We start from the raw sequence: 22,420 nt of genomic DNA on the forward strand, positions 1-22,420 counted from the left end.
GTGCCAGCCCTGCTGCCATATCCTGCTGAGACTGGCCAGGGAGCCTCAGTGAACGGGGCTGAGCAGTCCTGAGGTACCCAGCTGTGTCCTGTGACAGGGACAGGGCACAGTCAGGGCTTCCAAGCTCAGCTTCATGTGTCTCACAGGTTTGTCCATCATGAAATTGCCTGTACCTCCTGGGCATGTCACTGCTCAGTGGTTTAGCTGCCACTGGCCAGAGAGACATGCAAGGGTTTAGGAAGTAGCGAAGTCACAAAACATGAATAAGAACAGCCAGAAAAAATGAGTGACTTTAAAATAATAATTTGGTTGGTCTTGTTCCAAGTGTAGCACCAGCTCAGCATGCCAGGCAGAGCTCAGGGAAGCACCTTCTGACTGCTGGCCCCATGGGAATGGGATGCAGGGATGTGCCTCTGCTTCAGGCTGGGCTGGAGCTCCTTACACACAACACAGGCTCCAGAAACAGGAGAAAATAATTCAAGCCACATGATAAAGCTGATCCACACCACGAAGGAAGATAAAGCCTAACCAAGCAGTTCCTGCTCCTCATGGGTGTCTCTCAGGAGGGCCTGAGGCTGTAGGCCATGTCCTCAGCTCACAGAGACCATTAATCATGAGTGTGCCTTGGTCCCTGGCTATTTTAATCACTGTTGAAATACACACTCCTAAAAATGGTATTTGATTCCAATGCACATGATTTCCTTTGGCTTCCTTTCCCCCAATTAAGTGCAAGCTGTAACTACTTGGAAGTCCACACACTGGGATCCATAGATTTGCTTCTCACCTGTCATGGAGCAAAAATACTTGGTACTACACATAGCATAAGATCCATGACACCTGACGTAAATATCAGAATATACTGTAATGGGGATGTGGTCTGAGTGTGGTACCAACAGGTGGGCAAGACCTGTCCTGTGCAATGGCACACTGGAAATGTCACTGGATCCTACTGGATCATCAGTCCTCCCCTGTTCCACTTTATTATGTAATGACTGAAAATGCCTCTTGTATATGCTGGCAGTGATCAGGATGTCAGTCTGTTGTTGGAGAAGTGAATGACTCATCAGAAGTGGATGAACTGGGAGTATATTTGTAAAGGGTAGGCTGCAGGAACCAGTAAGTCTTTAATTTTTCCTTTAAAAACACTGAGCAAAAGTCACAGGAAGTTTAAGGAGAAAACAAATTGCTCCTCCACAGATTCAGAAGTGCAGCAGTGAGTCCTTGTACTGCTCAGCTTCTCTCATGAGGCAGATGAGCAGCCTGAGGAGTCTGGGGGTGTGCAGCGGAAACTTCACTGCCTTCCCTTAAGTGCAGACTAAATGCATCATGCCCAGTTCCATGGGCTTACTGGTACCCTAATTTACAAACTGGGTTCCTACAACTCTGAATTTCTCTGCACTCTTTTTCTATGAGGATGTTGCTATTGAGCTTAAACAACCACTCCGAGTTTACAGACAGAATTAAGTGAGGTTTACAGGAATATCAACTTAAAAATATAAGGAACATTTTGCAGGTACACTAATCATGGACCCCTTCAGTTTGTCACACTGAGCCAGGTCATGGGCCCATGACAACAGGACAAATAGCCAAGAGGACTCCTGACAATTATGATGTGGGATTTAAATCATTACACCCGACAACATTAGTTACCTGGGATACCACAGTTGTTTTTCTTGTATCCTTAGTATTCAGGAAACAGCACATAGGTGTTGTTTTTTTTTTAAGCTGCATATAAAACAGCATCAACCTCAGTAACAAAAGGACTTTGTGTCTACTGGACTTCCAGGTTAACAAGACAAATCCTGCTCCAATGACATAACAAACTTGATGTTGCAGAGAAAGGCACAGTCATGCGGTTTTAGATCAGCTGATGAGTTTGTGTGCTGAACTTGAGACCCAGGGATGTCAGCTCACTTTTCTGGGGGGTTGTTTTGGTTTTTCTCTTTAAAAAGTACCAAGTATCAACCTTTGAACCCCAGGCAATACAAACTGGGCACCAGAACAGGGTCCAGCTTGTGTGAAGGTTGGCCCAGCCATCCCAGTGAAGTTGTAGTTTCTTTCCCACCAGCTCCAGCAAATGTTCTCTTAGTGAAACATGACCAATTCTGGTCCAATTAAAAAGACAAAGCCCAATAACCACCTGCTAAAGCTAAAGGTTCCTTGAAAGCTTGGATTTATTCAGTCTTGCTGAAAATTAAATGTTTAAACTATGATAAAATTTTGCCTAAATAACTGTATTTCCTCTGTGAAGCAGCTATTTATTCATCAGAAACTACAGCAAAGTACCACAGGGCTTCAGTAAAAGAAATCAATAAATTTGCCTGAAAAATGTATTTCCTGCTCTGATTTTATTCCACGTGTATTGACATACAATTTCTGTTTGATTGAATGTACCACATTAAACTGTTCTGGACAGGAGCTGTGCACTGAAAGCAGCTGATAACAGTGCAGGGCATTTCAGTAAGCTTCCCCTGCAGTGAGAGACTCCTTGCAGGCATTAACAGAATTACTTGTACTTGAAATTTTTTTTTCCCTTTTCCCTGTTGGGATCTCACCCTGCACCCTTTGCTCTGTGCTGCCTCAGGTCAGTTCTTTGTGGGCAGTCACCAATTCAGATGCTCTGCACCTTCCAAGGATGGGCAAAGCATCAGTGGTGGCTCAGACTTAGTTCATCTGTTGTTACCTGTTTTTCAGAGAAAAAATTGTGTGCATGTGAGGACCAGAGTGTTTTATTTCAGCAGGATCTATTTTCATGTTCATGATGCTTAACACAGACTAGGGATGGCAATTTGAAGGAAGTCTGGTGCAGTGCATATGGCATCACCTGAGACTGAGTCTGAAAAAACCCCATAATTGCCTGCATGTACTTTTCAAAACACCTTTATTTTAGGTATTTCTGCTTCTTTTTTCAAGCTAAATTGGAGGCACTAAGTGACACTGAACTTTATAAAGAAAGAAAACTCAATTTAGTCAGTGTGTTCTTGAAGTCTGAGTGGCTTAGTGTGGGCACTGAGAAATGGACTTGGGTCTGCTGACAATGTCCTCAATCGTTAAAGAGGTACCAGCAGGGCTGGATCCCACTGCAGGATGTGCACAAGGGAACCTGCATGTGAGCCCCTGGCCTGCACCTGCATCCTGCAAGTGACCCTACAGACCTGTGCTGCACCAACCCTCCTCTCTGACAGGCAGTGCAGCAACTGGGGGAGCTGCTTTGTGAACAGATCTGACAAAAACAGCACCAAACCATGGTACTCTCCTATTCCCACGTGCAGTCACACACAAAGGGTTTTGTCCACAGAGGCCAGGATAAGCAGGCAACTTGCAGCTTGGCACAAGGAACAAGACACAAGGTTATAAAGCCCTGGAACAGCTTCTCAGACATTTCTATAGGCAGAGTTCCCACAGCACATAAGAAAAAGATCCATTAATCAGGGCCTGGGCTGCAGGATGAACTGCAGAAGTCGCTCTGTGCGCATCCTCTGTTAGAAGTTCCGACTTGTCCTTCTGATCTTAAAATCCATGGTTCTCTTCACAATGGCAAAACTGAGGTAAGAAGAAGCTGGGGAGGCATTTTCCAGTATTTCAGGGCAAAAAAAGTGTTTATTTTAACATATAAATATTCTTATTTAAAGTGGTAATACTAAAGATAAAAATTGTAAGTGCAACTCATCCAAAAAAGCTACAAACCCCCATTACCGATCCTCCTGTTTTCATCACAAAGAATATTCCACAGTAGTTAGAGTGTTGCTTTGCAGCCTGTTAGCAGAAGAGGTGATTGGGTCAGTTGACTTGTAGGTGTCAGAATCAAAACAGATTAAGCTAATTCCATCCACCCATCTTGCCAAGGAAACATTCAAGCCCTTTCATCTCATTTCGGTATCCAGTGAAGACATGAGAGTTGCTGGATACAGAAATCCTTGTGGAGTGGAGCAGCGGATCTGGGGTTTCCTATGATGGGGCAGTCTCAGAAATCAAAGGTGTCAAAGCAGGAAGTCCTGACACAAACAGTTCCATAAGTGTCACATTCCTGGAATCAGCTGGCACGAAGGACACTCCTGAATAGTTCTGTGGGGCCTGGAGCAGCCCAGGCTTCTTTGTTCCCAGTAGATTGGACAGTATCCATCCTTCACTGATAGCGGTGCCCTCTTTGTGTGCATTGTCTGTCTTATCTGTCACACAGTCACCGGGACAAGGACTGTCTTTTAGGACTTGCTTACACAGCAGCTGCAATAGCTACAGCAGGATGACTCCATGTGGACACTCATTCCACAGCCATGGGATCAGCTCCTGGTTCATACCATACCTTAAGTGGAGCAGCCTCAGTGTGTCAGTGTGCCTTACAAAGTTAAGCCAGACCTGGGACTCAGCTCAGGGTTTCTAGTCACTTCTCCTTTATAAAGAATTCAGCTTTAAGAAAAGCAGTTGAAATGCTCCTGAGAATGACAAATAACAAATGAGTAAATCTTGCTCCAGATCCATAAAACTCAATTAAAAAAAAAAAAAAAAAAACGCATGCACAAACAAACACATCTATTGGCATAGGCATATAAAGCAGAATTAATTGATAATCATATCAATTAGTTGATAAAAATGCTAAAATACATAAACAAAGCCTTTTCAAAAAGGTAATGAATAAGTAATCCACGCAGACAATGTGAAAGGACTGTTGCTGCTGTGGGGCCAGGGAGCTAATAATTGGTTATCCATATCCCTAGAGTTATTAAAGGATAAAAGCTTTGAACATTGCTGCAGAGTTCAACTAAAAGAAAAACTTTTACTCAGCATATAGAAGCTCTCAGAAATGCAAATAAAGTATGAGAATGCATAAAGATGGCAAATAATTGAATATTATGGTTCTGTTTAACAAATTGCTTCTTTGCATGCAATTACTTCATCATGGTCTGATCTGAGATACAAGAGCAGGAATAAAGCTCAGAGAACAATGCTGTGGATGAGCAGAGACCTGCAATGAGTTTGCTGAAAGAGGAGTAAAGCAGAATTGGGAGGGGAGGAATGGTTTGGGTAAGGGCTCTTTCTGTGGGCTTGGGGTGCATCTCTCTGATTGCATTTATCTCTGGTGGGGGAAAATGTCAGACAGACACAACAGGGAGGGAAAGCACTCAGCTTGTTTAGTTTCCCCATCTTTGTGCTCCCGTTCTCATGCCCTGATCATCATAAAAAACACATGCTCCACATCACAGGTCACAACATCACATCCTTTTAGTTCCACTCCAACAGAAACACTGTCCCCAGCCTGACACCCTGTTTCGACCTGCCAGCCCTCCTTCCCGAGGGCTGCCTGCCCTCGAGCCCTAGTTCCAGGCCTCCCCATACCACAGTTGACTATTGCAAGAACAATAAGGATTTTTAGGGGCATTATGACTGGGTTAGTAAAACACAGCTGCCCCTGAAAGTCCCTCATTTTTCTTGCTGCCGCTCAGTCCGTCCCCAGGAGGGCAGGGTGTGACAGGGTCCGTTCTCTCCAGCACGGCACACACGGCTCTGCTGATGTGCCCAGTAACACCCCAGCCCCAGTGCCCAGCCCACACAGCAGGGGAAGGTGTGCAACTGCTTTGCCATCCCTGTGGGCTCCTCCTGAACGCCGTGCTGAGTTTCAGCGTAATACCAGATGGCTTGTCTGTCGCTCGCAAGAATGCCACCAAACGGAGTTGGCACAGCTCGCTGCAGGCAGCCCTGGAACACCCCAGCCACAAGGGCAAAAGGCAGGATCACCTTGTCCTGCGAGTACTCATTGTTCCAGCACCCAGGTGAGCAGTGGTGCTTTGGCCAGGGGAAGTGGAGACCCCAGAGCTGACTGGCCCCACACATCCCACACTGGGTCATAACCTGCAATCCCAGGGGCACCTGGAGCTCTCCAGGGCACTCACAGCACCCAGGTCCCAGCAGGAGAGCTCACACCCATCAGCAGACCCCTTTAATTTATTAATAAAGCTGAGATTTTAGGGAATTACTTCTGATTTCTTAACAACTTTCAGCTAAAGTAATATCTGAAAAAGATCTATACATTTCCAACTAAAGGTGCTAAGTATTTGGCTGGGAATTTTCAATCCTCATTCACAAGTCCTCCTGGAAATCCCAGCCCAGCCCTGCATGTTCTTAGGGCAAGGAGTAACACCTTCCTTTTCATTGATCAGTGTTTTGATGGCAGTGGACTCAACAGAAACTACTGGCAGATTCCCACAATTCTGCTCTGTTGTTTCCCCATGAATTCTGCCTGTTGAGACCTGGGGCGGGCCCCATCCCATAATAGGCTTGCAAGTATCCCTGCAAGCTGTTGCCCTTGAGAAGGACTTTGTGACATGCTCAAGGACTTCCAAGAGAGTTTGTGTCAAAGCAGGGAACACCTAAGCACTCTCAGGGCTTTTCTTCTTTTCTTTCCTCTTGTAGTAAAAGCATCACACTGGGTCCCTCAGCAAGGAACCCTTTGCCTAGCATCATGTTTGCAGGTGCTGCCTTTCACACAAGCCATCTCCAGGGACATGCACGCAGCTGGTGTGACCAGGGATGCTTGGGGAGCGCTGTGCAACACAAGACAAATATCCTCACCCATCCCACATGGGATGACACTCCACAGTAACAGACAACCTGGCATCCATAAACCTCAGAGACCCTCTCAGAACTGCACAGAGCTGCACCTTATTTTCATTTACAATTTCTTCTGAGGCTTGTAAGTCAACTGAAAGCAAACCCTATGCCCTGATTTGGTAATAAAACATGAGCCGTGATTCGGATCCAAATATTATTTGCATCCTTGAGAAAGTTACAACAGCAGTGCAATAATAATAACAAAAAAAACCAGCAGTCCTCTAAATGCTAATGACGTTGGTGTCCTAAATGAAGCATAAAAGCCAGAGCCCACGAGAAGCAGAGCATGAGTCAGAGCATCAGCAGTTCCACACTGAAAGCAGCACTCCTGGTTGCTTCATTCATTTAAGGAATCAATTCATCTGTAACGAGCATCAAGTAGTTTTTAGGACTAAAATGAAAATTAGATGCATGTTGTTATTGTTTTCAAAAGTTTGTTTTGGTTTTTTTTCCTTGAATTGACAATAAACAACTCTTTGTAGTTGAGGGGAGCCCCAGGCAGGACCAGGTCCCTGCAGCACTGGCCGCTGTACCATCACGGAAGAAAATCCGATGAGCCCCTGCCCCGGGAAAGCGGAACCTCCCTGGCAGCCAGGACCCCACCACGAGCAGGCAGAGCAGACCCAGGGCACAGAAAAGCAGGTAACTGGAGTTGTTGCGGTCTGGGCAGGCTGTCTCACCCTCAATTTTATTTTACTGGCATTGGGTCATTGGCAGAATTGAGTGAGGATGGATATATGCTGAAGGGCAACACCCTTCACAGAGGCTTTGCATGTTCCCTCTTGGATTGCAAAGTCAGCATGAGGCTGTGCACTACAAGAGGAGTGACTATTGCCCAAGCTGCTCTTGGTTCCCTGCTGCCCCAGTCCCACTTCTAGATAAAGCACAATCAGATTCTGATGATCAAAGCACACATCTCTAGGTTGCACTGATGTTAAATTATTTTTGTTGTGCTGTATCTGAAACTCAGAAAATGCAAGAGCAGAACAAAACCAAAGTGAAGGTAGAAAATCATTGCAGTTTCTAGAATACTTCCAGCTTTAGTCATCGAAGGGGATTGTTAGAAACAGACAAAGGGCTGTTTCCCTTAATTTTTTTAAGTGTGAATTTTGTCTTGACAGTTTCCTTTCAGAAACAAAAATTGAAAACAAATTGTCCCATACACAAAACAAAGGGACAGATCCTCAGCTGGAATGGACTGGTATTACCAAGTAACACCCACCCACAGGAGAGATTCTGAGCCTTTTAAGCAGCAGCTGCCTATCCTGCTGTGCCCGGACAAGAGCTTCAGCCTCTGGGTTTAGATGGCAGCCGTACTGGCTCTACGCAGCTTGGAAAAGACGAAGGGCTGCCTTTAGAGCAGCTGAAAATACACCAGGGCTCCAAAGACTCTGGGACTGTACACTTCCCAAACCTGGAACTGACTCCAGGTGCATGAGCCAGTGGACATGACACCAAGAGAGCAACTGATATCAGCATGGCCTTGAAGTTAATGAGCTGCTTTGGGGAAATGCTGGCAAAGCTTCCAGAAACCATTATACATTGGGTTTGCTTTCTGAAACGAGGCATGGCTCTGATTTTTCTCTCAAAACCAAGATCAGGCTGAACACCATCTTGAAAATTACATGAGCAGTGCCCAAGAAAATATTAACTGTACAGTAAAAAGGAATGCACAGTGAGAACTGTGATCCATCCTGGCTAGTCCTGCTCCTGTCCCTCACCCACAAAAAAATAAAAACACACACATTAGGAGAATTCAGGAAGTGTCTCACTTTGCCAAGGAACAGACCATGTCCCCATTGTCAGTCTCCAGCAGAGCTGCCCAGCTGAGCTCCCGTCTGGGAGAGCCAGTGCCTGGGGGGAACTGCCTGGGACCCAAAAGTGGAGGAACACTTGAGCCCTAACAGAAGAGCATCCATCCTCCAGGGCTGACAAGAGGTGGGTTTGACCATGTGCATTTGACATCTCCTCTCTCTTTACAATCCTCGTTTTGGAGCATCACTTTTTTTTCTCCCACTCCCAACATCAGCAGAGGAGCTGGAAAGCCAGAGTTATTTTTAGGAGATGGTACATTTAGGCCTTGTTCATCTTGACTGGGTCCCTTTGAAAATGGCGAAGTTGGATAATCAAACACATTACGCAGACTTTCCATAGAGGCTGCTTTGCAAACGAGCCTCCCACCATTCAGATACTCAGGAGCCAATATTTCAAAGATGAGCTTTTGATGCAGCCCTGGTTTGCCTCAGCATGGTGACCTCACTAGCATTTATACACAGAGCCTTGGAGAACAAGCAAATTAAAGCAGCTGACTTTAAGTATATAAAATAAAACAATTAGTCATCAACAAGCCTACTAGAGGCTGCCACATTACACTCAACTTGAGTGGCAAGAGACCATGACCTGGCTCAGGCTGGCAAAGAGGATGGCACTGCTGCCTGGTCAAATCGCCCATGTGTGGGCAAAGCACACTCAGAGCAGCTCAGAAGGGAACTTGCCAGTGTGATGACTGACATATCAAATTGGCTGGCACCAGGACAGGGACAGGAAGGGAGAACAGTAGAACAGTAGGAGAAAAATGCCAGGGGAGGAGCCGTGGTTGGAAGATGCTCCATGACTCCTAGTAAATTAACCAGGGCATGGCCAACCAGCCCAGTCTGGCCACTGCTGTCCTGTTAAAGTCTCCAAAAGAAGGGGGGAAAGGGGACACATCCGAACAGCCTCTTGATAACGGTCCATCGCTCATGCTGAGTTTCAGACAATGTCCAGGACTGGCTGGAGGAGTCCCAGGCCACAGTTCTGCCCAGGACCATGCTCAGTACCATCAGGTGCTGGGTTCAGTAGTGCAGCTGTAACCCAAGGTGCTGGCCCCAGCAGAGCTGGAGCGGGCTGGGAGGGGGTATGGATAATGACCAGCAGTGCCCGTATGCCTGCTGGCTCCAGAGGAGTGTGTTCCCACAGCGCTGTGCCCAGACTGATCGCTGATAGGAAAAGGAGCCATGCCACTGGCCTCGACCTGCCAGTGCTGCCCCCAGTGCTGAACCCACCTAAACCCTGACCAGTGAGTTAAAGAGAGAAGCTGCCGGCAAGGGGCTGCCTGGCGTGGGCTCTGCTGGAACTGTCAGGTCTGCGGAGCACTGAGGGAAGCAAAGAGTTATGGGAGAGCAGCAGGGAATTACCAAGCAAAAGTGTTTTTTAAATCATTTCACTTTAAACAAAACTGAGGCATCACCCTAAAGTAAATGGCCACACCTTGCTACTTACTCAGCTCTGCTGACAAGACCAGCTTTTCCGTAGGTATTCAAATCTAATGAGTTCTGGGTGCCTAACTCACTCTTTTAGCTCATTTTCGAACTCCAGCCAGAAATCACTTTCTGATTCACCACTTTCTCAGGAACAGTAGTATTCAGAGAATACATGCAGGCTGGTACTGTGCTGTACAAAGTACATAAGCACAAGTTTAATTACTCCATGGACCAGGGATGTGATTAATTGTATGCTTTAAGTTAAGAATGTGCTTAAGCATGCTACTGACCTGGAGCTTTAAGTAGATATATCAGCTGTTCTGGTGCTCTCCATTTACCAGTTCTTTGAGGTCAAATAAGTGGAAACAATATAAGAATACTCCTGTGCTCATACACTCCTAAGAATTCACACAAAGTCCAGCATCTGACTTTTTAAAAAAACTTTGGACTTATTCTCCCCATGTTTAAACCAATACTGATTATGAGCATTACAATACTATGCATACGGTCAGAATGTATTAGCATTAAAACAGGAGCTAATTATTGTCATTTACAAGCTTTTTAAAAGCATTGGGCTTAGTCTTTACCTTGCCTGGATAGTGCCTCAGGTAAGAACTTAGATTCATTTCATTTGCACACTTTGTGGATTAGTTCCCTTATGTCTGAACAGTGTACAAAGTCCTAAAAAAAATATGGAGCACGTAATTAAGACTACTGCCCCTGCTAGCAGTGGATTCATCGCATGGAAGAAGTCAAGCATAAAATGTGCATCAGCTATGGGTGGTCACGTAAATCCACATTTCATTAGCCACAGTTTACATGATCCTGGCAATTTTTTTCACTGTGCTTTTCCATCTTTCCAGCAAAGGCTTATTCCTAGTTCATTATAATTTAGGAAGGTCAAATTGTGTCCATTCCCTGGGGAGGAGCAAGTAGAGAAGACTGGAACCTGAAAGCTCCACTTTTTCCTTTTTAAAGACACAACTGCCCCTTTTGTGGTGCTCGGAGAGCCTGGATGGACCAGATAGAGCCACTCCTCGAGGCAGGCGTGTGACCTATGTGCAGTGCCAGCATCCCAAAGGCAGGGAACACCCACGCCCAGCTACACCCACCAGCAGTGACATTTCATAGGAACAAGCCAAGAGACTTCCACCGGAGCAAAGCATGTGCAAATCAATTTTCAACAAGCGAGGGAGAGCACAGAGGGTTTGGTTACAAGTGAGGAGGCACGTGCCTCTCAAGGAAGCCTTCTTTGAGGAAGTAAACAGATACAATAATTAAAGTGTTTTGGCTTCACTTCATCGCTAATCCCATCACATGCTGTTCCTTGCCAGTGCATTCAGGAAAAGTGTCTATTTTGGATACTGGGGAAGAGAAGAGAAGAGAAGAGAAAAGAGAAGAGAAGAGAAGAGAAGAGAAGAGAAGAGAAGAGAAGAGAAGAGAAGAGAAGAGAAGAGAAGAGAAGAGAAGAGAAGAGAAGAGAAGAGAAGAGAAGAGAAGAGAAGAGAAGAGAAGAGAAGAGAAAAGAGAACCCCCCAGTTCCCAGAGATGGCTGGCTGAGCCCAGGTACCCTCACTCTTCTTGAAGCACTAATACAGTGACCTTGAGCTTTTAAACTGTATTGCTCTCTGCTTAAGATGTTGGTCTTTTGTTGTAAGTTTAAGCTTTTTTTTGCTACAAAATGCAGTAAAATCTTGCACAGAAGATGAAGTTTACATTACTAGGGATCCCAGCTTTAGTGCTGCAGGTGTGGGAGAATTTACATGACTTCTTCCTCTCATTTCAGCATTACTTCTTCCTGGTAATTCTGAAACTTTTTTCCAAAGGGAGCAGATTGCCAGGTACAGGTTCATAACCACTGGTTACTGTGGAGAATGCCCACTGATTTTGGGGTCCAACTCTATATATCCAGAAGCTCCTCACAGCAGTAAGTCACAGGACAACCCCCCTCATTTGCTGTATGTCATTAATTAAACTAGACAGAATCTGGCAACATGAGGCTGAGCTAGGTGTCCTAAAAATTGCTAATAGTTTAGAGCCACAAGAATAGGTTCAAGAAACCCAATTCACTTGCCATAGAGACTGAAAGAAAGTCACAGCAACATTCACAACAGCTGGATGCTACAGGCAGACCCTGGTGTTGGTGCCTGTGGGTGTTCAGTGCCCAACCACCAGTGACCTGTTACAGGAGCAGCTTCTCATCTACAAGTTTGAGACCTCTCATACCAAAGCCATCAAGGAAATCTAAGAGTTAACTGAAATATGTGGTTAAAACCCTTTCCATTTGCATCAGTTGCTGGGGAGCCTTCGCATCTGTGACTCAAAGCTGATTGTACAAACTTCCTGATTAGTGGGGTAAGAGCGGTCTCCCATCCTCAAGTATTAACTTGCCCAGTGAGGCACCCTGACCCTTGAGCCACCTCCCCCTTTCCTCTGCCTTGAGAGAAGTCCAGACCAAGGACCCACTGTTTAGACTGATGAAGTTAACTGAACTCCATATTGGGTGAATTAGGAATCATTTTTCCAAATACTTCTAATGAGATACTTCAGTGAGAATGAGATGTTATCAGTTAATGCTCTACCAGCGTCCCGGCTCATGACTGCCATTCAGTACTGCATGGGGCACAAGCAATGCTTGGCAAAAGCGGAAATTCTATCCCTTTAAAAATACTATTAATGAACAAGAGGCTTCTGGTTGTCAGGTAAGAGCTCAGCAGTGCTGCTTACATTCAGAGCCATGCCTGGAATAGTGATGTTGTAGCAAATTTCATTAAAAGTAAAATCTTTAGTTGCTGTGGAAATCACTCAGGTGGGAGACTGTTTCTGGAGGCTGTATTGGGATGTACTACATTTCTTTCACCTGGACCACAGTGTTTCCTTCTGGGTGTGAATTTCCTCAAGCAGGAGAGGAGACAAGAGAGCAAGAACTCAGTCTGGTGACTGATTCTGTTCACCTCCTGTGCACTGCACAGGCCACAGGCAAGAGAGGCACAGGTAGCACAACATCCTGACCACAGGTTTTAAAGAAACCCTTATGTTTGCAGCCCACCAGGTCAGGGCTTCAGGGGTAATAATCCCATCCACACCACCCTACAGCACAGCTCATACTGTGCTTTGCAACAGCCTCTTTATATGTATTTTTAAGCACTGAATCCCTGCTTGCTGCCTGCAAACAACTGACCATAATTTGGCATTACTGTAACACTGATAGCTGACCAATTATAAAATATTTCTGTTTGGAAAACACACTTCAAAGTTATAAAAGGTTTGAAGGTATCTGAATTTCCCAACAGTTATGAGCATAGTGCTATAAAATGATAGTATGCTTGTGACTGTCTGAAAACATTACCCGTCACCAAAATTAGAGCATGGGACAAATCCTGGGCTGGTGCAGATCAGGAGATTTCTGCTGGCTTACAGGAGATGTTTTATTTAGCACTGGGCACACCTGCTGTTTCTTCGGAGAGCTGTAAATTCATTCTGTGATGTAGCCACATCTACAAGCCAAATTTATGTATTTTAAGACTAAACTACTATCAAATGTTTTGAAATTAAACTGCAGTTTGTGCTCTTTTTGAAGGCAAGAATACCTTAAAGGTATAAAGACATCCAAAACTTTATGTAACCAGTATTATATAACACCTTAAACTGGCTCATAAGCTTTTTCCTTACTCTGGATTTATTACATTTTTATTTGGTGCATGTGAAACAACTCGCTGTACAAGTGCAGTTACTCACATGGGGCTGGGCTGGGGCTGGGGGGGTGGCAGGGAAGAGTTCACTCTGATGGAAATTCTAAAGCGAGAAACTTATTGCTATGTTTGCAAAGAAACACTGTCAGAAAAAAATGTTTCATTGTTTCTCACTGCGCTTGATGGCCATTGATACAGAAATTAAACGAAGCCCTAGAAGGGGGCTAGAGGTAGCATAGTTTTAAAGGCTGACTGCATGCAGCCCCTCCAACTGCACAGAGCATTAATGCCAAAAATACGTGTGAATGTTCTCATTCAGGCTGTAATTTAATCCCCAAGGAGATGCAAAACTAGCTCAAATATGCTACAAGAGAACCAAACTCTTCCAGTGAAGCGGGTGCAATATGTGAATCCTGGAGCTAAATTTAGGCTGGGACTTGGAGTAAAGTAACTCTAATCTGAGTAGCACTTTGAGTTGCAGTAACAAACACTGTGCAAAGATTTGGGGAAGTTCTGTTCCTTTGTTATAATCTATTGTGCGTGACATTTTGGGAACTCTTTACTGACTCAGATTTAAGAAATTCAGCTTAAGTTACTCAGTTGAATTTTATTGTTCAGTGAAATTGTTTAAAAACCCCCTTCATTTAAGTTGTTTCTAAAATGTGGATTCAGGCTGGTTTTGGGGTGTGTACAGCAGCAGACATTCTTAATGTATTGAAAGCTTGATGTAAAACACCATTAACTGTAGTGCTGAATAATCCACAACATGGAAAAAATGGATACTGTAAATAACTAATTATGGCTTTTTTCCGAATGACATTATTTGGTTTTATCTTCCAAGGTAAATTAAAATGGGTGAGCTCATTTGTGATTAAACACCTTTCTGTTCCTTGTCCTGTACAACTGTTATTTGCATGGGAATGTTTTCCTTCTCCAGAAATATTTCCTTCAAAATTAACAGATGAATTACAATTATACAAAGTATCTCTGTAGTCAAAGCAAATTTTTTTAATAAAAATATTTTAAATGCAACTGAGACTTCAAGTCTTTTATAATATCCTTCAAGTGTAAAATACACTCATAATGCAAGAATTGAGGAAACTTTTATCTTTCTTTAAAAAATCAAAATAGCATTTGTAGTTTTAAATTAAGCATACTTTAACTGAACTACATTCAAATTCTTTACGAAACAATCTCTCTTTTCATACAAGATTTTTCATGCATATTCTGGCTCCAAGGCTCCAAATCAGTTGCCACAACTTGTTTCACTGGAATTCATCAAAAGACTAAAAAGCCAAGTGCCAAGGAGCAGAGTTCTGGCTGCAGCATAAACTGTCCAACCAATCCCCACAGCCTGCAAGGCCCCAGTTCTCAGAATTAGCTGATGCTTTAAACAAGAGATCATAATCAAAATCATGACTCCTGACAAAGTCTCAATATTTCACTCTATAGATTCTTAATTCATTTTCCAGCTATTTGTAAGTTGCTGCTGGCTCCACCCTCTCAAATATCATCAATTGCTGCTGCTCTTAAAGAAAATTCCACTTTGGGGAAACGTGATATTATTCCAGATGTTTCAGTCTACAGCAGTTCTGCCTAACCCAACCTGATCGTTGCTCTGTAATGCAGCTGAGCCTTGAACAGCTTCTGGAATTTACTCCTTAAACTACTGCACTTGCATATTTGAATTTAACCCTACCAACAGTCATGTGCTCAAAACCCCTGTTCTTTCTAACAACAGACACCCCCAAAGAGTTTTTTTCCAAAAACATAAAGTCATTACTAATTTTAGCTGGCCTTTGGGCCACTGTAGATTAGTTCCTACAGGCTGCTGATTGAATTAAAGTGTTTTAAATTGAGTTCCTCACCATTTTTTAAAAGTTACCGTGCAGAGAGATTTTGTTGAATGAAATCTGCTTTCAAATTTTATCGTTTGAGGAAATTCCATACTTGGAATGGGAAAAAAAAAAAAAAAGTGCATTTATAGAGATTCAAACCAGCTGCAAGAACTGGAATGTCACTATTTTCTTTCATCAGCTTTCACCAGGAGAAGAATAGGAAGAGATCCTGCCAGCATCCAGCCATTCAGGACTGATCCTTTCACCAGACCGGACAGTTCAGGCAATGTTTGCTCCTCAGAATCCCACCCAGAGCAGTGGGTGTTCCTCCATGGCCTGGCATCTGCCCACCACTGGCCAAGTTCTGTGCAGTAACTGCCTGAGCAGGACTCCAAAGCCTTGGTCAGGTGGGATGCTTTGTAACTAAAATAATAATAATGAATGACTACTCTATCAGGCATGACCTAGGAGTCACAACTCCAGTCCTGGACCTATAAATGGTGTCACTAACAAATCTGTATTGGGAAAATACTGAAATCCTGCATGCTGCCATGGAATGTGGGCACATCATCCACCCACGTGGATGTCAGGGACACCGTGAAGGACTTTCTGCCAAAGGGCATGAAGAACAAAGGCCTATTGCCTGCTGCCATAGAAGGGAAAACCCAACAGCCTAAGCCTCATAAACTGACAGGCCACCAAGATCCAAATAAAATTCAAGAAGTCTATCCAAAATCAAATCTACCAAACAATGTCTTGGAAATATTTTGATTTTTCAGTGCTAAAGAAATATGCCATGAACCCAAAGCCCATGAGTTAGGCAGGGAATGGAAGCTGTCCCCAGACCAGCATCACCCTGGCTCATTTCCTTCAGTATGCAGCCACATGATTTCTTTTCCACACCGCTGCTGGCTCACACCAAGGTTCACGTGAACGTCCAGGCTGGCGACGGGATCTGAAAGAGCTATTCTGCCCTCAGCATGGGAGGGTTTCCCTACCCCAGCCTCAGACACTCCCCTCTTTGGGATCTGAGCAGTTGTAACCCTTCCAGTAATACCACCACACAGACCCTCCTTCCTCTCACTCACTCCCTCAGAGCAATCAAGTCCAAGAGAAACCCCTCTACCAAGCAAGGATCACACTGGCAAAAGGAGACAGCAAAGTGCCTTGGGGAAGTCACACAGGTGCCACCAATTTTCCTTTGTCAGGGATGTCACTCGGACTGTGGCAAGGAGCCAAAGCGTGTTCCCACCTGTGGGCCAGCACCAGCCATCCTGCAGTCTCTTCCAGGCTCTCCTCTCCTCTTCCCCTCCCCTCTGGGACCTGGCACTTTTGGGTCCTCAGGAAGGGAAGTCATGAAATCAGCAGGAGCTGGAAGTATTTTCTCAAGTAGGCCAGCAGTGGGAAGGGAGAAGCACATTCCCTTCCACGTCTGGTTTGCCTCTGTGTGCTGAAGAGCTGGCCTGGAGCAGGAGCTGGCACCGAGCACAGCCCGAGCTTGGCGTTTGCCATCTGCAGATGAAGCCAAGAGCAGAGGGAAAAGTGCCTGCAAGCTGGGCACACACTCACTGCTCCACTCCTGTGAGGTTCAGTCCTCTCTAAGGTGCAAGGCTCTAACACAAGCATGTCCAGGATTCTGTGGAAGGTCTGTACTGAACAACAGAGCAGACCCCAGGCACAATCTGACTCCAACCTGCCCCTGATTACATGTATCTGTAACCCAGACACCAAAGACTTGCTCTGCTCTGTGCCCTCCTGCAACTTAAAATACAGCCCTGGCTTGAAGGTCTCTATTTGCAAACATAGAGGAACAGTGGTTCTTAAATTGCAGGCAAACATTTGACTTCACTCAGGGCAATTCAAAGCATATCCTGCATGAACCCCACCCTTCTGCCCAACATCTCAAGCCTTAATGCCTAGATAGTTTTCTTTCAGGTCTTATCACAGATAAAATATGGCCCCTTTTTTTTTTTTTTGCTTAAGGAGTAAAACCTGCCAAATATTTACCAACTCTTTCAGAAGGCTGAAAATGTCACTCCTACAGTGTAATAAACTTCCCCGGAAAGGCCCTGATAAATAGAAAGCCTTGCTGTACTGCCCAGAACTAGTTTAGTGTGGCCTAAGTATTGCCAAGTCTGACTGACAAAGAAAGCATATTTGTACACACAGAAAGATTAGCAAGAGAGGCAGAAAGTTTATAAGTGAAAATAAAACAAAGCCCCATTATTAACCGAGGAGGGGGGAATAATTGAATCTGCATCCCAGAGAGCACAGAGCATTATGAAAGCCTCAGAGCTAAAACAATAATTTAAGAGCTTGTCCACAACTTGCAGCAGAAGCTTGAACCATCTTCTTTAGCATTTGGAAAGTGCTAAACCATGGTCTACCCCCAAAACAGCCTTCAGAGCAATATTATTTAAAAATAAAATATTTTTACTTGGTAATTTGACCCACAAAAAGTCATTTGGGGCATGAGGGAATGTTCCTTTCCAGCCTGAACTTTAATTCAGAGAGAATGTTTAAACTCCACAGTGTAAACCAGATGCTGAGAAGTACATCTGCATTGTACTGTATGTTCTTTGGGGCACAGACAGAAGTTGGAAAGTGCCTGTCAATGCAGTGTGTGTGGCTACGATCTAAATAATCCTAATAATGTAGATGAATGGAGAAAAACCCACATTTCTAGTACCAGCCAGTCTGTCAACAGAATTCTAGCAGCTATAGACAACTATATCCACACTAGTGCAAACAGATGAATATTGCTTTAAAAATGTATCCTTTCACCTTGGCAAATGCCATTAAGAAAAAAAAAATCTAAAAGTGACTAGGGAGTTGGAAGCTCAAAGGTACATATTTAACAAACCTTGATGACCATAAAATGCTGAGCACTCGCCCTCTACAGAAGCCAAGCTTCCACTGAATCTTGACTGGTGCACTCAAATGAAAAGGTAGTAACTCAAATTATGCTATATACAGTTTCAGGGGGCCAAACTTGCCAGAGCTACTTAAAGGCAGGAAGAAACCAACTGTTGCTGGAAAAAAAAGAATCCAGATTATGTTAAACCTGACAAAAGCTAAACTCAGCTGTTTACCCAGCTTTACAAAGCACAGCACAGTTAAGAAACTCTCCTATGAAAGGGAAAACTTCACTTCAGCCTACCACCAAGTCCAGGAGCCCAACCGGCAACACAACCAACCTCCACAAAAATCGCTGCTTACCAGACATGCCTCAGAAGTTGCACAAGTTGGAAGGAGCGGGCTAAGGAGGCACAGGGAGGAATCTGCTCCCCGTCCCCCCCTTTCACAACATCGGGTTTTAATGTTAATGATATGGCTCTGCATGCCTAAAGTATTTTTACACTATGCTCGTCTTCTTGTAGCGCTGACTTGTTCCAGGGCGGATGATTAGAATCAGATTTCTGTGATTTTACTACAGATTAATTTCGTTAAGGGCTACGAATCTGCAGGGAGAAGAGGGCTGCTAACAGGCTGGCAGAGCGGGCTCCAAGGGGTTCTCTCCTAAACGGGTAACAGTATCTTTGCATTTACTCCTTACTTTCACATAGTTTTCCTTTTTGCGGCCACTAGACTGAGTTCTTTGGAAAAACAGGCATATAGGGAAAAGAAATATGCAAAAAGTTTTCCTTGAAATTTTGATTTCAAAGAAAGCTCCCAACCAGAATCGGTTCATGAAGACAGGCCCAAGTAAGACCTGACTGCATCCACTGTCGCCCAAGTCGAAAGAAGCACCTGAGGGACCACACATAGGAAATAATTCTGACCTGTAAAGGTCTGTATGTCCTCACATGTGTTAGAGCAATAGCTATTAATACACGTTAGTGTGCTGCACACAAGTGTTTGGATATAAAGGGCTGAAGCAGAAAAAAATACGCAGAGGTCTGTAACAGCATTTACAAATTTCTCCTAATTGTGAAAGCATTCACGTTGTTACTTTTTCATGGGCAATTGCTACAGAAAAGTACACTGAAAACCGAGTTTGTTCATAAAATTTTCCTGGGAACAGAGCATAAAAGTTGTGTGAGTCTGTGTACACATACACAGAATGTAGACTCCTGCAATGCTACATCAGAGAGAAAATGAAATTCTAAGTGGGTCCAAAAACTACACAGGAAGATTTTAATTTTCCATTTGCTTTTACAGATCTTAGCCATGAGAATACTGTTGCCACTTGGCCTTTTTCTTTACTGGAGGTCAATATCATTGATTTTTTACAAGAGAGAAGTAAAAACACCCCTACATAAATCAAAAAATTATGAGGACCCTCAAAATAATTCTAAGAGCTTAAAATGTAATGTAACATAACACAGAAGGGCAGAGAAGTTATAAATACGACGCTATACAAGCCAAGAGTAATATACACACCCGGAGCTGTATATACACCGTGCCCAAAGAAGGAGCACAAACCAGTGTCTGCAGACATGCAGTGTGCCGAATCGAAATCCGACAAATAATAAGGAACTCCGGAATGCTGGGTGGTAAAAACGCTTAGGTGAGTAAGAGGAGAATTCCCGGGAGCCCGGTCGCTCCGTACATGTGACTAGATTTACTAAAAAAAAAACAAACAACAACCAACCAAACAAACAAAACAAAACAAAAAAACCAAACCCAAAAAAACAACAGGGAAAGGAAAAAGAAAACAGATGTGTTTTCTGAAAGTGAAAGCGGAGGGAAGAATGCACATGGTCTTGCGGGAGCGAAATCGAGCGCTCGCTCCGCGCCAAGGCAGGGCCGGGCAGAGCCAGTCCGGGCCGCCGCGAAGCCGCGGGGATGGCCGCCAGCACCGGTAGGACGCGTACATTTAAGGCCCTTTACGAGGTGGAAGAAAACAAAATACACTTACGGGTCGCGGAGAACCAGCTCCGTCCACTGCCCGCGGCGAGCCGGGGCACCCGCCGGCCCCAGCGCCGGGCGAGCCGCGGTCCCCGAGGACGGCCCGAGCACCGCCCGCCGCGCCCGCCGTGCCCCCAACCCGCCCGGGCTGGGCCCCGCGTCCCGCCCGAGCGACCCCAGGCAGCGCCAGCGGCGCCGCCGCGCTCCGTCTTCGCCCGCTGCGCGCCCGGCAGGTCCCGGGAGCCGAGAACTGGGACTTTGTAGGCCAGTTGAAGACACGAACCTCTCATCTCGCCCGCAAAGACCCAGCCCTCAGCTCGCCCATCAGGCGCAGGCGACCACTGCTCACAGCTATCTTTAATTGAACCCCTTTTTCTGGCCGGTGCCCACCGCCAGCGCAGAGCCCCCACCCTGGGGCCACCGGGGACCCCGCCGGAGCAGGATCATCCCCCGGCCGGAGGAGGCAGCGATCCGCGCTGCCCCCCTCCCCGAACTTGAGAACTGTCCCGGTCCCGGCTCCCGGAGCTAGCCCCGCACCTCGGGCCGGGCCCCGACGCCCATCGTGACTCGACATCGCCGATCTCGCTCCCGCTCCTGCGGGAACTTCGTGCGCGGCGAGGCGGGAGAGAAAACACCAAAGGGACAGAAAATTCCGAGCCCCTCGGTTACCTGCTCTGACTGCGGGGGGGGGGGGGGGGGGGAGGGGGCACGGGAAAGGGGATCGCGGGCCCCCGCGGCCGCCTCCCTGCCCAGAGCCGCAGGTCCTCGGGATTCCGCACGGGAAGGGCTCGAGCTGAGCTGCAGCCAAGCGGGGAACGGCGGGCGGGCAGGCGGCCGCGCTCCCCTCTCGTGCCTCCCGCAGCCCAGTGGCTCGCAGATGGGCATTTAAGCCGGTATTGATCACGGTGGGTTTTTTTTTACCCTTCCTCTTTGCCCTTACAAAAGGCAAAAATATAAATAAATAAAATGCGTTGCCACAAGGGACGTTGCAACATTTCTCTCGGTTTTTCAAACGCTGCGTTTGCCCCAGCGAGATTGAAGTGTCTCGACACAAGAGCACCAGAGAAGATGGGGAAAGAGGGGAAAAATACCAAAACCACCCAAAAGCAGAAGAAAAAAACATTAATTAAAAAAAAAAAGCCAAAATCCAACACCCAAAGCCAGCAAACCGGAGAGAGACGAGCTGCTCCGTGCAGCGTTGCGGTCCCGGGCGGCGGGGCTCCCGTCCGGCGCAGACACGCGTCCCTCAAAAGTTCGCTCCACGTGTTGCGGCCGCGTCCCGGGAGGGTCGGCGCGGTCCGGCGCACCGGGGCGGTACGGGCTCTCTCCGCCGCTCCCGCGCCGTTTAAGGAAGCGGCCAGTCCCCACCCCTGCGCCGGGCAGCTCCCGCCGCAGTCCGGCCCGGCGGCTCCGGCAGCTCTCCCGGGCTGCCCTCCCCACCCGCTGCCCTCCGCGATGCCCCGCCGGCGCGGCCGGCCCCGCACGGGGCACTCAGTGGGGTCCGCGGTCCGGAGCGGCCGCCGCCGCCCCGCGCAGCCCCGGCCGCTCCCGCCCTTCCCCGCGCTCCTCCCGCCGGGGCAGCCCCGCGGCCCCGCGCACCGAGGGGGCGGCGCGCCCCCTGCCGGCCGCTCCCGGCGCTGCGCTGCTCGGAGCGGAGCGAGGGTCGAGCCGGGACCAGGGGGCCAAACCCCGCAGCCAAACCCCGCCGACAAATCCCGCGGACAAACCCTGCGGCCACCCCGCATCACCCGGCGGCGACACCCGCTCCGCACCCCGCACGCACCGAAGATACTCGCTGCTGGCATCTCCCTACACTGCTCCCTGCGTATCTCCCCTCACATCTCCTTGCACTGCTCTCTGCATATCTCCCCACATATTTCCCTGTACATCTCCCTTCACTGTTCCCCACACGTTTCCCTGCACGTTCCCTGCACGCTCCTCACACATCTCCCCGCACATCTCCCTGCACATCACCACGCACAGCACCCTGCACTGCTCCCTGTATGTCCAGCCTTCCCCTGAACACCTTGAAGGGGACATGGACACCTTGTCTGTATCACAGGAATGTTGGAGGACATACTCTACCCTTCCATATGTCCCAAGTCTCTTCATTTACATCTCCACTAAAGCTGGGTGAGTACACCTATATGGCCGAGAAAACCTGGGCACAAAGCACAGCTCTACCGTGCAT

At 46.5% G+C, this 22,420-nt stretch overlaps 2 long non-coding RNA genes across 2 annotated transcripts in view; one reads left to right on the forward strand and one right to left on the reverse strand.

The window, feature by feature from the left end:
* LOC125335789 overlaps positions 1–16,180 on the forward strand; it is a 38,551-nt gene extending 22,371 nt beyond the window's left edge. Inside the window, exon 3 of the long non-coding RNA XR_007207547.1 lies at positions 15,578–16,180. This is a non-coding gene — a long non-coding RNA (uncharacterized LOC125335789). The remainder of the gene's footprint in view (positions 1–15,577) is intronic.
* Positions 1,094–21,641, reverse strand: LOC125335788. Its single transcript, XR_007207546.1, has 2 exons — positions 21,399–21,641; positions 1,094–4,433 (listed from the first exon to the last, which is right to left on the reverse strand). It is a non-coding gene; the product is annotated as an uncharacterized LOC125335788 (long non-coding RNA).
* Between the last annotated feature and the right edge of the window lie 779 nt (positions 21,642–22,420).

This window comes from Corvus hawaiiensis, chromosome 19 (genome assembly GCF_020740725.1).
Source record: "Corvus hawaiiensis isolate bCorHaw1 chromosome 19, bCorHaw1.pri.cur, whole genome shotgun sequence".
NCBI classification, from domain to species: Eukaryota; Metazoa; Chordata; class Aves; order Passeriformes; family Corvidae; genus Corvus; species Corvus hawaiiensis.